This window comes from Euprymna scolopes, chromosome 8 (genome assembly GCF_053919585.1).
Source record: "Euprymna scolopes isolate OS-2025 chromosome 8, ASM5391958v1, whole genome shotgun sequence".
Classification (NCBI taxonomy): Eukaryota; Metazoa; Mollusca; class Cephalopoda; order Sepiida; family Sepiolidae; genus Euprymna; species Euprymna scolopes.
Genome location: NC_136489.1, coordinates 2,551,546 through 2,566,964, shown reverse-complemented (window position 1 = coordinate 2,566,964; position 15,419 = coordinate 2,551,546). Strand labels below are relative to the sequence as shown.

Genomic DNA, 15,419 nt, shown 5'->3' with positions numbered 1-15,419 from the left:
TCTGTGGCAATATTCTCTTTATGTATATATATATATTGAAATTGTATATATATGTATATACATATTGAAATTGTATATATATATATACTGAAATTGTATGTATATATATATTGAAATTGTATATATATATATATACTGAAATTGTATGTATATATATATTGAAATTGTATGTATATATATATTGAAATTGTATATATATATATATACTGAAATTGTATATATATATTGAAATTGTATATATATATTGAAATTGTATATATATATATACTGAAATTGTATATATATATTGAAATTGTATATATATATATCTTCTTGTAAACAAAAATGTTAAAATGTGGAATTTTGTAGACTAAGATGTCGACGAATGTTGCATGTTTGCCATCACGTCAGGAGTCGCCAAAATGAAGTCGAGAAATCTCATTCTAACATTTATTGATTATTTTCATTAATAGAGGAATGGGTTCGTCGTGGAAAATGTTCATGTGTAGAGACATAGATTAAAGATTGGACAGATTATGTATGTATGATTGTGTCTAAAGTAATAGTGGAAGTGTGCGTTACGAAAGTTTAGAGGCATTATTGTAGGATGAGAAAGTTTGCGTGTATGTGTGTGTAGCACATTGAAGTCTGTCTATGCTTATGTTTGTTGCAATTTCGTCTGCTACAATTACCCATACTGTGAATGTGGTATTTTGGTGACTGGAACTAGTTTAAAAGAATAGAATTCTCTATATCCTATTCCCTATCTCAGACGGTTACATTTCTGACACTTTTCCCAGACCAGCAAGATCAACATGCCTCACTTCTAGATCTCTTTCTGACAACGGTTCCCGATGATTGTACAACAAATGCCCACAGCCTACTCGGGAATGCTGATCATGCTGTGATAATTGTAGAAATCATCCTAAATTCTCGCCCTTGTTGTGCGACTTGTGTGGCAAAAAAGGAAAAATGAATTGAATTGAGGAAGAGACGAACAACGCGTTTATTGAATTAAACGAACTAGAATTTATTTTGTGAAGAAACAAATGAAAGAAAAGGGTACAGCACGTGTTTAGTTTGGCGTGCGTCTCTCGCTGTTAACTGGTGAGAAGGAAAGTCTATTGTTGTAGAGAGAGAGAGAAAGAAAGAGAAAAAGTCAGTCCAGGTTATGGAGATAGAAAACGTGTAAGGTGTATGTACTGTCTGTTGACTCTTGCCCCACGCATAGCAGGTGGCGTGAGGTGCACGGGCGCGTGCGCCCCGAAATGGGGTCGTTGGTCCGTCGACCACTCAGCTCAGAAGGCGAGTTGGAAAAGGAAGGAAACAGCTTGTCTCTTGCTTTTATAGTTGTTTCCGGGGGTCTTTTCATGTGTGGATTTCCTTCAAAGGGGAAGTGACATTGCCCATATGTGCGTACGTGTGTGTACATGTGTGTACATTAGCCTGTGTGTGTATGCACATGAATGTGAGTGTATGTACACGAACGTGAATATATCTATGTGTGTGTACATGCGCACGTATGTTTGTGTATGCTTATGTGTATGACAAGAAAAATGGCTTGAGATGTGAACGTGTGCTTTTGTGCGAGACTAGAAAAGGCTGGCACACCCTAAAACTGAAGACTCACTACTCAAAACAATGAGATATTACAAAAAGACTAACTGGGAAGCCATCAGGGAACTCATCAGAGATGCCCCATGGCAAAATATCTTTTCACTGCCAGCGGAACAGTGTGCAAATGAGACCACTGAATGGTTCAAAACTGCAATTGAAGCACATGTTCCTGCACGGAAATTCTATAGCAAGCCCCACTCCACCCAGTGGTTTACTTCTGCTTGTGCAGCTGCCATTTGTCAAAGGCAGCATGCGTTCTGCAGATTCAACCAACATAAATCTAGTTCAAACAAACAGAAGTATATAGAAGTATATAGAAAACGCATCGAAGCATAGAAATTAGGAACCTGTGATTTTTGGAAAATCTACAACAGTGTAGTAAATAATGGGCAGTCAACTATTCCCCCACTATCTAACAATCATGAGGTTGCTTGCACGGCAACCGACAATGCTAATCTGCTTGCCAGTCGGTTTCCCTCAAACTCCACATTGGACCCGGCACACCACTCCATTCCTGACTTTCCTTTGCAGACAGACACCACACTAGACGATTTGAAAATCACCTCTTCTCAGGTACATGATATTATAAAGAACCTAGACATCTCAAAAGCATGTGGACCAGATCTCATCCCGGCTGTGCTATTAAAAAAAATGCTCTGCCGAGGTTGCTCCAGTTCTCTCCAAACTTTACAATAAATGCCTTAACGAATCTTGCTTTCCTGACTGCTGGAAAACTGCTTCTGTGGTACCAGTCTTCAAGAATTCTGGTGTAAGAACTGACCCACTCAATTATCACCCCATTAGCCTCCTCCCGCTTTTCGCCAAAATATTTGAGTCCTTAGTTAATCAAGCCCTAGTCCAACACCTAACAGCTACTAAACTCTTGACTGAGAAACAATATGGATTTAGGTAAGCCCGTTCAACAGCAGATATCTTAACTGTAGTCTCTGAACGCATATACTGTTCACTAAACAAAACAGGGGAGGATAGAGTGGTAGCCCTTGATATATCTAAGGCTTTTGACAGGGTATGTCACGATGGTCTTCTAAGGAAAATTAGATCATATGGTATCACTTGAAGAATACATAATGTAATTAAATCCTTCTTACGTAAGAGAAAAATCCAGGTTGTCCTCAATGGTCGTACATCTAAACAATATTACATAAATGTGGGAGTACCTCCCTTGGACCTCTATTATTCCTGATATTCATAAATGACCTCCCTGATAAAATTGTTTTGGAGATAGGTATATTTGCCGATGACACCACTCTCTATAACAGATATGAGGGGAAAACAAATAAACACATATCTAAGGAAATGTCAGAAACACCAGAGGATGATCTCCAATCTGAAGTGGAATGTGGACAAAAATGGATGGTCACATTCAATGCTGCCAAGACAAAACTTGTTTCCTTCAATAACTACAAGAAATATTCTCTACCACCAATAGCAATGGCCAAGAACACATTGCCTTAAAGTACTTCTTTTAAACTCCTCGGCCTTACATTTACAGGGAATATGAACTGAAATAGATACATTGAGAGCATTGCCAAGGCTGCTGCAAAGAAGGTTAGCTCCCTCTACTGTGCTAGAAAACTACTTAGGCCTGAAAGTATCCTGTACCTCTATAAGGCCACCATTCGCCCATGTATGGAGTACTGTTGTCACATCTGGGCTGGTGCTTGTCTCTCGCTCCTGGACAGGGTTCAAAAGAGAGTCGCCAACCTGATAGGTCCTGAACTGTCATCTAGGCTACAGCCTCTGTCCTATCGACGAGATATTGCATCCCTCTGCCTGTTCTACAAATACTTTAATGATGAATGCTCTGACGAACTGCAAACACTTGTATCGCCTCGACATAACTACTCCCGACAAACCTGACAAGCAACTAAGTCTCACCCCTTTACAGTAGAGATCCCTAGGTGCAAGAAAGTCTTTTACTCCAATAGTTTCTTCCCCAGAACTGCAGGTCTTTGGAACTCCCTTCCAGGATTCTGCTTTCCCAACTGTATTGATATGCAGAAGTTCAAGTGTAATGTGAACAAACATCTTTTTACTCATCTCCCTCCATAATGCCCCTGCAAATTATGTCCCTGATAGTAGCCCCCTGCTTCAAAGTGGCACTGTGCCTTGTTTGGGGTGAAAATTGAATAAAATAAAAAAAAAATAAAAAAGATAAAATGGATGGCGTACATACCCCATCTCACTCAATCCAATTTGGCATTGTGCCATATTCTGTGTACTGTTTTTGGTGATCTAGAATTGTAGGCGACTTGAAATCTGCCAGAAACGGTGCCAAATAAAAACTTTGCATTGATATAAAAATGTTCCGCTTCCTGTTTTTGCTGTTATGGAGGAGCAGAATAAAAACAAACTTACCTCAGCAACATTTTACTCTTCACGACTGAGACAATTTTTATTTTTGTTCCTTTTCTCCACATTAAAAAACGACCCTGGTGTCTAACTCTGTCCCGTGGTGAGGCATTGTAAATAGGAACATTTTTACATGAAATCCGCATGTATTATTCTTGTGTATGCAATGCGTGACAAGGCAAATGTCATGCCAGCCGACACAGAAATGGCACTGCACATGCACTCAAAGCTAGGCCTGCATTCATTTGTAGACCTGCAAGCCTTTTTTTACACATAGGAGCCACCATTTATCAAGGCCGGAGGCCACTCGAGGATAAGGGTTAATGAGTGTACAGTTGTGAATGGGATAATATGGTAGCAATCATTAAGGGTGGAAATTTGGTAAATTGGATTACTTAAAGGGATGGTTCATCAAAAATTTGTTTACATTGAACTTGAAGACGACCATATTGTAGTCAGTTGGAAAGCAGGAAAACGGAATAGAGTTCCACAGCTGTGCAGTTCTAAGAAAGAAGCTTTGTTCATGGAATCTACGTTTAGGTAAAGATAAAGAGTGGAGGAAATTATTGATAGTGATTTCAGCTAGACGTGTATTTTTTGTGAAAGTTTATGCAGGAGGACCATAGATTGTAGCTCAGATGAGCACCTGCCATGAAAATAACGTAGTGATGAAGGGGAAGAGATACTGCCTGATTAGGATGGGATTTGGGCTTAATGTAGCCCATCCATTAAATAGGTGATCATGGAGCCTATTCCGTACAGGGATGTGACTGTTTGACAAGGCACGTCTACATACATTGACAATATATATATCGACAACAGAATGGTGCCTACAGAGCAAGTGAAGCAGCATTTTGAACTAGAAAGCAAAGATCTGAAGTGGCTTGAAGAGACATGTGTGCATAGATTGCAAGTCTGGGAGAGCATGCCACTTTTCGATGGAAGTGTGAGTCCAGATGTCCCAAATGTTGGGATACATTGTGCCATTTTCTCCCTGTACAGAAAACTGATCGGGCATCTGCTAGTGTATGGGTGGCTTCGAGAAGCAGTGGGTATTATAAAGCCAAAGGTCTGATGATGGGACAACAGAGGATGACTCACTGTGGTAAATAGTCAGAGAAATAATAGCCAGCGTGAAACAGAGTGATCCTTCACAGGGTCTCTAGTGTGTATGGGTAGATGCAAGTTCTTTGGTGACTGACGTGCTCCTGTAATGCAATGGTGTGTGTGTGCTCAAGGGTATGGAGTGCCTGCAATCATCAAACAACACCCAACACATTAACTTGGCTGAACTCAATGCGGCACTGAAGGGCATCAACCTGGTGTTACAATGAAAGTGTAAAGTGATCTCCGCAAAAACAGACTCAGTAAACATGTATCACTAATGTATGGCTAATGGACATGCTAACTGGAAAGACAAGAGTATGCACAATGGCTACCAGCGAAATGTTGCTCCAGCAACGAGTAAAAACAAAAAATTCACTTGTAGAAAAGTATGGATCCCATCAAGTCAGAACTTGATAGACCCCATAATCCGGATACGACAAATGTGGATAGAGAGGATGATATCCATGACTGAGCCTGTACCTCTGACCTGTGCTACGAGGAGTGATGAAATGACAAGTAGTCAGATCATGCAAGTACATAAAAGTAATGGACATGATCAAACATTTGATGTACAGCATATTTTGTTTGGCAAGTTTGACTAATAATTACCAAAGCTGATGTGTGTTCAGCTATTAGAATATGTGAAGAATGTCAGACGATTGATCCAGCTCCAGTTCATTAGACAAAAGGGCAAAGGTAATTGGCAAAGCCTGGAGATGGATAAAACTATGCTGCCAAACACTTCCTGATGGTCACCGATTGCGGCCCAGCACATTTTACCATTTGACAGTTGTTGTAATGGCAGGACTCCAGAAACGTTGCTCATTCAATGGCACTGCAGTATTAAACGGATTGTAACTAGAAAGAGTTCCTCTGTTTAGGAAGCCATGTATTGATACAACGTCGCACCCAAGAACGATGCATCATCATTAACTGTAGCAACGGGATCTACAGATATGAGGTTAGGATAACGAATATTGACCCAGTGCATACGTCACTGGCCTCCACACAAAACAAGTCCCATCTTGGCATGACAGGGTGAACATCATGCCGGCCAACATAGAAATGGCACTGCGTATGTGAAATTGAACTCAATGCAAAGTCCTTATTCATTTGCATACGTGCAACCTTCGTATGGCATAAAAGACTGTAAATTTTGTTGTGTGAGCACTATTTTGTTTCAGATCCAGAGTGCCCCTTTCTGGGGAGCTGGGAACTCCGCAGTTAGAAACAACCTTCTGTCAAATTTTGCTCTCGTGAGGAAGCAAAGTCCTGCATCGTTTGTTTGAATAGAAGGAGAGGGGGAAGAAGTAGGAGACGAATAAATGAAAAACTTAAACACAACTTGTCAGTTTTTTTTTCAAAAAAACAAAAAAAAAAACTCAATTATACAAAAACATTTTATTTTATTATCTTAAAAAATATAAAGAAATCAATAAATATTTCATCAAGTACTATAATTTTATAATACTATAAGCAAATTCTAAATAGTGAAAATATTTTATTCTATTTAAAACAGATTTCATAAATGACTTATAATATAATACTAAAACCAAATTCAACATATTGAAACAATAACATTTTTATTTATTATTAAATAATATATAAAACATTATTGTTTCATCGTTTGAATTTGTTTTTAAAGAAAGTACAAGAACTCCGGTTTAGTAAGCGGAACATTTTTTATATCAATGCGAAGTTCCTTTATTACACCGCCCCGGCCCATTTCCTATTATTCTGGGTCGCCATTTTTATTTTTGTAATTTTTTTTTTTTTTCAAAACGAAATGTATGAAACAACAAGGGCAATAACTCTATTCATCTCATTTCTGGTTGTTAACCGCTCTCTGATTGGTCAATTCTTTTCTCCTTTCTCATCTTCATTTTGATTGGTTTGTGTAAAAAAAAAAAAAAAAAAAAAAATTCAACACATGGTTGCTACAGAAGTCATTTTATAATTTGGAGAACTAACATCATTTCCTATTCTAATTATATTTACCGTCGCTTTATCCAATTCCGGGTAAGAAATGTTGCAACATTAGAAATCATTTTTTTTTCTGTTTGTTTTCTCTTTCTATATTTGCTTAAAAGAATCCTAAAATACTTTCTTCTAAACCATTTCGGTATTGTGTACTTTTTCCACCGTGAGCCATTCTTAACATGAGGAGGGTGTTTTGTAACTATTGTGCTTCAACCTAACAATTTAATAAGAAGAAAAAAAGATATTGTGAAGCTTGAATTTAATCTGAAAAAGCTATTTAAAAATAGCGCGGTGGAAAACGTGCACAACACCACTATTGCTTTCAAAATAGATTTGAGTAATTGTGTACGTTTTCAACGTCCCAAATTCTCGCAAGGAATTCATATACGATTATTTGTATGTTTTAAAATTATATTTCGATTGAAATTATTATTATAGAACGTAGAAATATAAAGTTAATTTAAGATCGATTTTTTTTAATACCAAATGCTCGATTCATTGTAGCTATTTGAAATGAGGGTACTAGCAAGACCGTCTTAAAGGCCACTGTACTAGGGCACTTATTGATCCTTGCTAAAATCATAACGTTATTTAAAAAGTCATTCTTAACATGGGGAGGGTGTTTGACAAAACATTGTTTTGTAACTAGTCTATACTTTAACCTTACAATTGAATAAAAAAAACGGGGTTGTATTACTTTACACATAGATTCGAAAAAGTTGTCAAAAAACAAATATATAACAAATAAATGTTATCAAAAGTAAGATAAGTTACTTTTCTACCAAACTGGATATATTTTTCGTGTTTTTATTCAATGTAACATGTTTATTCAGCTCGAAAAACAGTGTTTACCGTACCGATGTATTGGAAATTCAAGATGGCGCCTCGCCTCACTCACTCTTTAACACGGTAAGTTTGGGAAAAGGTGTTATAAATAAAAAATTAGAAAAAATACTATTAAAAACCCGCCGAATATATGTCAAGCTATGTCACGGTAACATATATTGAGCGAGTTTTTAACAGTATTTTATCCAGTTTTTTATTTATAACACCTTTTCCCAAACTTGCCGTGTTAAAGAGGGAGTCAGACGCCATCTTGAATGTTCCAATACATCGGTAAACACTGTATGGTTTTCGAGCTGAATAAACATGTTACATTGAATAAAAACACGAAAAATATATCCAGTTTGGTAGAAAAGTAACTTATCTTGCCTTTGATAACATTTGTTATATATTTGTTTTTTGACAACTTTTTCGAATCTATGTGTACCTGTAGTAATACAAACTCAAAAAAACATATCATAAAACTTTAATTAAACTTGGAAATACAATTAAAAAAAATAGCGCGGATCAGTAAGTGCACTAACACCAAAATTAGTCATAGTTAGTAATTTTTTTTTTTTTTTTTTTTATCTAATTATAAAATCAGGACAAAATTTAAAGTTGTCTTAAAAAACTATATTAAATTTACAATAATTAAAATTTTTTTTTTAACTGTTTACTCCATTTTAATTGAAATGCAATTTAAAACTACAAATAGTATTAAAAAAAAAATGAAACCAAATCTTTCGGGACGCTGAAAACGTATTTTAGTATATTTTTTATAAAAAATGTTTTCGATGGATTTTTTTCTTAAAGCAATTAGAAATGAAATTAAGAGGCTTTTCTTTCTCTTAACAATATTTTAAATCTATTTATAAAGAAATGTTGAATTGAAATAAAATTCCCAAATTTCGGTTTCATTCATTCAAAACATCATGGCTTGCATTTTCTTCGTTAATGTTTGGTTTATTGTTAATTTGAGTCACATGGAGTTCAGAACTGCTTAAATCATTTGAACATCGAAAAACAAAATGTTTCCAATATGATTTCGTTAATTATCGAATGTAACTTGTAACAATTTCTTGTTTTATATTGGCAATTTTTAAGAATAGTTAACAGAAAGTGGGGGGGGGATTAATTTTTTTTTTAAACTTAGAATTTTCGTATTGAATTTTGTTGTAATCATGTACTTATTGTACCGTACTGAAATTTAGAAAGCCGTTCTTAACAGGGGGAGAGTAACTATTCACCTAACATTCGTAAGACTTAAATCATTACTTCTGCACTTTAGTGCCCATTTTTTCGTGAGTCTCGCTCGGACGACGGAAACCGCCGGATTATAATCCGAGCGAACGAAAGTCAATAAAAACGAACAAAAAAGAAACAAAACAAAAAAAAACATTGTAATACTTTAAGGCCCGTCTCACATTCGTATATAACAAAATGTTTTTTTGTAGATTGTGTGCTACAAACGAATCCGGGTAAATGTTTACTTTAATTACAACAGAAGAACACCAACCAATAAATTTTTTTTTTTTTTTTTTTTTTTTTTTTTTTTTTTTTTTTTTTTTAATAGGTTTTCGGGGTCGCTGACAACGAATCTTATATTCAAACCCGTCGCAAATTTACCGTTTAACGCGTTACGTAAACAGAATTTTTGTGAAAAGTTAAACAGTTCTTCTGCTCGGTCGCGTTACTTACGGTAAAACGGTGTGTGGGGGGGGGGCGGTAAATTAAAGTGCAGAAGCACCTCTTAAATGTTGCACAAGTTCTATAATTGAATAACCTCCCTCAAAAAAAAAAAAAAAAATAAATAAATAAAAATGCTTTTGTAAACCGCTCGTGAAAACTAATTTTTTTTATTAGATCAATTAAAAAAGCATCAAAAACTACGTAACAGAAAAATGAACATTTTGTTGTTTTTGAAAACTTATTTCAAATGTCTGCTTAAAAATTCTTCCGCAAGGTGACAAGTCACCTTACTACGCGCGTCCATGCGCGAACGCATCATGTAAGAATAGCATAAATGATGGCGGTGAGTTGACACAAAATAGTGCGAGGGTTCAGGGGTTAATACCATGCAAACGATAAATTTGCGACGGGTTTGAATATCAGATTCGTTGTCAGCGACCCCGAAGACCTTTAAAAAAAAAACAAATTTTATTGGTCGGTGTTCTGTTGTAGTTAAAGAAAACATTTACCCGAATCCGTAAACCGTTTCCGTCTGAAGAAATTACTTTTTCGAAAATGGGTGATCGCTTTTCCATGTAAATTTATCTTAAAATGAGCACCCATTTTCTGGCCACCTGAGAGAGGGGCACTTTTTGTGTATTTATTGGTTAAAAAGGTTTTTGTTTGATTGCTTTTGCATGGTATTAATCCCTGAACTCTAGGACTATTTTCCATTTCACAGCCTAGCCCTTGGTTATGCTACGTGCGAGCACAAACGAAGGCTGTTAAATGTGCACCGCGTACCAAACTGCCTTTTCACAGTGTAGTATTGGCAAAAATTTAAAATTAGACGTAAAACAAGTAGTTTTATAAATATTAAACTCTAATTAATTCTATGTTATCATGGGTGGTCATTTTGTGCGCGCGTGTTGACCCTATGCGTGCGCTTGCGTATACAAAATGCATCAAATCCGTTGCGAAGGCTGCTGGATAAATGGCGGGATTGTTCTACCACTACAGTAGATAACTCGCTGCTGATGCAATTCTCTACCTGTATAAGAGCCAAGTACGTCCAAGGATGTCAAGGTACTGTTGCCACATCTTGGCAGGAGTTGCTAAAAGCAACTTATTCTACCTTGACAGAGTTCAAAATAAACTTTGTAGCCTAGTCGGGGATGCCCTTTTCTCTTCTCTGTAACCTCTTTCCCACAGAAGAGACGTTGTGAGCCTGTCTCTGCTTTATCATTTTCATGGCGAGTACTCTGAGCTCCAATCTATAGTCCCCTCTCTCCTGACTTTCACAAAAAGCACTTGTTTAACTGTAACCACTATCAATAATCTCCCCCACTCTTTAACCTAACCCGAAACATAGATTTCAGAACTGCACACCTGTGGAACTCTATCCATTTTCCTGCTTTCCAACTGACTACAATATGGTTGTCTTCAAGTCCAATGTAATTAAATCCTTCTTAGATAAGAGAAAAATCCAGGTTGTCCTCGATGGTCATACACCTAAACAATATGATATAAATGCAGGCGTGCCTCAGGGGTCTATCCTATGACCTCTATTATTCCTAATATTCATAAATGACCTCCCTCACAAAATTGTCTGTGAGATGGGTATATATGCTGATGACACCACACTCTATAACAGACACGACAGGAAAACAAATGGACACATATCTAAAGAAATGGCAGAAACACTAGAGGATGACCTCCAATCTATAGTGGAATGGGGACAAAAATGGATGGTCACATTCAATGCTGCCAAGACTAAACTTGTTTCCTTCAATAACTACAAGAAACCTTCTCTACCACCAATAGCAATGGCCAAAGATCTTTATCTGAAAGTACATCTTTTAAACTCCTCGACTTAATGTTCACGGGAAACATTAGTTGGAACAATTACATTGAAAGCATTGCCAGGACTGCTGCGAAAAAGGTAGGTTCTCTCTACCGTGCTAGAAAGCTACTAACACCCGAAAGTATCCTGTACCTCTATAAGGCCACCATTCGCCCATGTATGGAGTATTGTTGTCATATTTGGGCCGGTGCATCTGCTACTAGTCTCTCACTCCTAGACAAGGTTCAAAAGAGAGTCGCTAACCTAATAGGTCCTGAACTGTCATCCAAGCTTCAGCCTCTGTCCCATCGACGTAATATAGCGTCCCTCTACCTGTTCTACAAGTACTTTAACGGTGAACTGCAAGCACTTGTACCCCCTTTACGTAAATACCCCCCGACAAGCATCAAAATCCCACCCCTTCACAGTTGAGATCCCTAGATGTAAGAGAGCCGTCTACTACAGTAGTTCCTTCCTCAGAACCGCTAGACTTTGGAATTCCCTCCCAGGTTCCTGCTTCCCCAACTGTACTGACATGCAGAAGTTCAAGTGTAACGTGAACCGACATCTTGCTGCCGACATCTAGTACCCCTGTAGCCTGTGTCCCTAATAGTAGCCCCCTACATCAAAGTGGCAATTTGCATTGTTTGGGGTAAAAAAGTTCTTGATGAGCTGTCCCTTTAAGTATTCCAATTTACACGATTCCCACGACTAACGATTACTACAACATTTTCCCATTGACTACTGTGCACCCGTTAACCCTTAAGTGGCCTCCATTGATATCATTTACGAAAGCACGAAAAGAGTCTTTTATCCTCCAGCTTAAGATTAAGGTAATTTAGATGGTAGGGTTATTCCAGCCCAATTCATCCAGCCCCGACACACCTCCTCTTGGATTTTTTTCATATTTACACCATACAAACTTTGGGTTAAAACTAAGAGAAATCTGCAATTTCAGCCCAGTTGGATTTGAGGAACATATTTTTTTTCACAGTCGGTTTCACCCTGGAAATCAAAAATTGCTATCTCATGATGTAGAATTTTCGACCCCCAGCGTTTTACAAAATTTGCATTTTTGTTGCAAAGAATAAAGCTCTGGAGCTAAATATTCACACAGGTAAGGTTTTGAGGGCAAGGAATCCAGAAATCATGGTTAGAAAGATGGCAAATGAGAGGAAGTACCTTATTTTTACCATTTTAGGTGGTACTGCAGCACTTTTTTAGAGCTTGTTTGGGGCGATATTTTGTTGAGAAAAAAACATAACTGTGGTGCTTTGCCAGACTTCTCCTTTGGATTTTTAAAGTGACTTTGGGTTGGAAATTACAAAAATCAAATAAAACCTTTCGGCATATTTGACATTTCCAGACACTAAAGCCTCAAAATTGGCATTTTTATAAAAAGTTAAGGACTTTTTGGTGAATTTGGCAACAATCTAATCTTAAGCCATGATTAATATCTAGAGCTGAAAAAGGACTTGGATCGACCCATTAGAGCCCATTTTCATGATAGAATGTCGAATTACATCATTTAAAAGGATATGGACCCCTACTTCACAGTCAAAATGGACAAAAAATAGTCGAAAATAAAAGATTTTTGACACACATATGGACATATGGACAGCAATCTTAATTATGTACAAGTTTTGGACATTTGAGTTTTTCAAAAAAACAACTTTTGGCCATTATCTTTTGATTTGCAGATAGCAACAGCTTAAAATTTAGAGGAAAGATGTAAGGTAACATTCAGATATGAATGAAGTCACATTTTCATTTGAAGCATAACATTCTGCTCATTATCATGCTGACCCTCTCTTTCCTTTTCTCTTTTATGATCTAATTAAAAATGTGCAGTAGAATAGCACTGATCATGATAACAGTATTCTTTCATTTGTATGTGTTGATGAATTGTGACTAGGGGTAGTGTAGAGTTGACTCAGTTTACCAAAAAGTCAGTGGGAATAAGATATTGTGCTTTTTATTTATACCTTCAGGCACACATCATACAATCGTGCCGTGCAGTTCATAATTTTTAGACAGTTGGATCATGGTTTCTCAACCATTAAATCAGCAAATCCTTTCAATCAATGCATTTAAGCTGTTCAGAATCATGTCCACCTGAGTAATCAAGTTTGAGTGTCAGAGCAAATTCCTCTATGATATGATACCTGAATAATGTCCTATGCTTCTTTTTTCAAATGTTGATTTAAATGTTCTTTTTCTTGTTCAGTTTCACTCAAAAGACACTACATTGACTTCAGTTCTGATTGTTTCATGTTGATTCAAATCGGTATACTTTTTCTTGATCTGTTTCACTCAAAATGGCATTACTTTAGTTGTGAAGTAGAGAATTCATGCTATGATTTTTTGCTGTTATGTTTTTGATTGATCAATTTTGTTCTGTTTCTGGTGATACATTTTCAACACAGTTTGTTCAGAGTTATTACCTGAGCGTGATGTTAAATACTGTCAAAGACAAACAGGGAAGTCAACATTTGTGGCTCTCAAAAACATGATATATATTTGTAAAGGGTAATCTTCAGCATAAAAACACTTTCACATGAAACCCTTTTTGATAAATGGGTGTGTCTCTTTAGCTAGTTATGATAGTCTCATAGTTATATTTCATCGCTGCTATGATTAATTTTCTTCTCTTTCAGGCTATTTACTTGTTGCATTGATCTAATAATGCATTCTTTGGTGTGAACTTCTAAGTTTGTCAATAATCCAAGTTTATTCTTTCCTGTCACTTTTTTATGGTTTCTTACTAAATTATTACCTCAAGGCATAATAATGGTTAAAATAGAATTTCTTATACCCCAGAATTGCAGTTCTGTAGCACCTTGAAATACATACAGTTGAATTTCACACTTTAGAAATTCTTTTTTCATTATCAAATTTGAATGGTCAGAAACTAAGAAGATAGATATTACTTTTTGCAAATTTCATTTCTTTGATTACAGTGCCTTTGTTTCTGATCAAGAATGTGCTACTGTTACATCATTTGTGTATTATACTGTCTGTAAATCTCTTAATGTTGCAGTTGAGTATTGCATATTCTGCTCATTGTGAATTATTATAATTTTTATTATCAGATTGTAATAATTATTCCAGAGCAATAAATTAAGAATGTCTTCTGAATCAAGGAAACGAGAGGGAGGATATACATCATCCATGACAAGTGCTCCTCAATGTTCGTTTGGATTACTAATGAAGAGTGCATGTCACCACAATCTGAAGCCATTTTCAACACCAATAACTGCATTAGAGCATGATGTAGGAACTGTGCTCAAATTAAGAGCTGGTGTCACACTCACTGATGAAACTGTTGCTAACATTTGCAGGTATCACGAACCTCATTTGGGGCATTACTTTGAGAAAAAATATACAAAGTGCTGCAACATCTTTTTGAAGCACAAAAAGAAGATAGAGGGTGATCGTGCTATCAAGTTAGACATGGCTGAGATGCTAAAGCAGAAGGGCTACCATGTTGTTCCTGGCTGGAAGCTTTGCCGTCACTGTGAAGCAGCTGCCAAGAAGTTAGAAGATCCAAGTGAAACAGAAGAAAGTGACAATCAAGACCTTGAAAATGAGTCACAAATTGAGCAAAAGAGAGAGAAACTGAATGACAGTCTAATGATGTTTGATATATCCCCTATAAAAACCGGTAGAATGCAGAAGCACACAAAAATCAATATTGTCAGAGAGAAATTAGAAAGAAGCTATGAAATGCAAGTAGAGGCAGCTGCCAAAGTCCTTAACATCTCTAGCCCTGAATTAGGAAGCCCTATTAGCAGCCAAACGAGTCAAATGGATTTAGTGGCAAAGGCAAAGGATGATGATCGTTGGATGCAATGAAGGCCAAACTTGAGAATAAAGAAATGAAAACCAGTGAGAGGATCCAGTTGATGACTTTAGCTCCGGAAAGTTGGTCTCGAAAAAAGGTGTCTGAATATTTCAATGTCTCTGAATATATAGTACGTGAAGCACGGCAACTGAAAAAGGATCGAGGTATTCTTTCATTGCCACA

At 36.7% G+C, this 15,419-nt stretch overlaps 1 protein-coding gene across 2 annotated transcripts in view; it reads left to right on the top strand.

Annotated features, from left to right (window-relative positions):
- The first annotated feature begins 6,983 nt into the window (after nt 1-6,983).
- Nucleotides 6,984-15,419, top strand: part of LOC145283484 (tudor domain-containing protein 1-like) — a 124,313-nt gene continuing 115,877 nt past the window's right edge. For both annotated transcript variants that reach the window (XM_080132306.1, XM_080132305.1), the window contains exon 1: nt 6,984-7,095. The gene's annotated coding sequence lies outside the window, so the exon portion shown is untranslated. The remainder of the gene's footprint in view (nt 7,096-15,419) is intronic.